Source organism: Sprattus sprattus (assembly GCF_963457725.1).
Source record: "Sprattus sprattus genome assembly, chromosome: 10".
Taxonomy (NCBI): Eukaryota; Metazoa; Chordata; class Actinopteri; order Clupeiformes; family Clupeidae; genus Sprattus; species Sprattus sprattus.
The window spans coordinates 15,049,379-15,050,624 of NC_137908.1; the positions used below are offsets into that span (position 1 = coordinate 15,049,379).

The window sequence follows — 1,246 nt, forward strand, 5'->3', positions numbered from 1 at the left end:
CTGTCTTATAGGGAAAGCATCAAACTGAGAGAGGAGTTGTGCGTCTGGGAAGAAGCGGGAAGACCGACTCAGTGGTTAATTACCACTTGGCCTCTGGCTTACGAGCAACACTAGAGTGGGCATCTGCTCTGTCTCCTTGGCGATGTCTGCCTCAGCTGCTGTCAACTCGCTCACTCACCCTCTCTCAAACTCTCCCTTTCTTCCTCTCTCTCTCCCTCTCCCTCTCTCTCTTACTCTCTCTCTCTCTTACTCTCTCTCTCTCTCTCTATCAGTCTCTCATTACCTCAGGAAATTGTGTCTGTCTCGATCACACATTCACCATGGTGAGAGTTAGTGATATCATACAACTCCTGTCAGGTTTAAAAAAGTTCTTCATACGTGAACTGTGCAACCAGCTCTGTTTTCATCCCCTGCAATGCTCCCACACACACACACACACACACACACACACACACACACACACACACACACACACACACACACACACACACACACACAAACACAGACATAAACAGAGACACACCATCTTACCGCCACGCTTTCCCCATCTGCCTGTGCCGTGGACCTGATGGTTGAGGGGTGGTTGAGGCGGCGTGTGCCTTGCGAGGAGGCAGACTGGAGGGAGAGGGGTGAGATGCGGGTCGAGGTGGAGAGGTCAGGGGGGGTGGGTTACAGGGGGCTGTGTGTTTGGGCTTGGGTCGGGGGCGGGGGGGGGTCACTGGGTGATGAGAAACGTTAAAGCTGCTCCAAGCTTCCTTCACGGGCTTTTGCTTTCTGCAAGGATTGAGATTATGTGTCCGTGTGTGCGTGCGTGCGTGCGTGTGTGTGTGCATAAGGGGCAAAAGTGGTGGGGGGAGGGAGAAGAAGTGTGTAGCTGGGGGCTAATTCATTATTCATGAGGTGGGCGGGACTAGGCAGGAAAGGGGGGTGGGAGAATCCGGGCTGTGCTCGCGTGTGTGCCTGCCTGTGTATGGATTTGCCTCTGTGCGTGGAAGGAGGCAGCCAGAGAGGGATGTGTGTGTGCGTGTGTGTGCGCGCATGTGTGTGAGACAGAGAGAGAACAGGCACAGAAGGCTGAAGGTGCCCATCAGGCAAGAGAGAAAGAGAGAGAGAGAAAGAGAGAGAGAAATCATCATTTCTGTTCCTCCCTGTTCTATGAAACTGAATTTACAAAGAGACCAGACAATTTGGCTGTCACTCTAAGCGGACTTAGAGGGGCACAGGAAGCATCAGTGGAGCCAGTGAA

General features: G+C 53.0%; 1 protein-coding gene across 1 annotated transcript in view; it reads left to right on the forward strand.

Moving 5' to 3' along the window:
• The first annotated feature begins 1,026 nt into the window (after positions 1 to 1,026).
• nfasca (neurofascin homolog (chicken) a) overlaps positions 1,027 to 1,246 on the forward strand; it is a 56,457-nt gene continuing 56,237 nt past the window's right edge. The window contains 1 exon segment of the mRNA XM_080846304.1: positions 1,027 to 1,246. This exon segment is cut by the window's right edge and continues 84 nt beyond it. The gene's annotated coding sequence lies outside the window, so the exon portion shown is untranslated.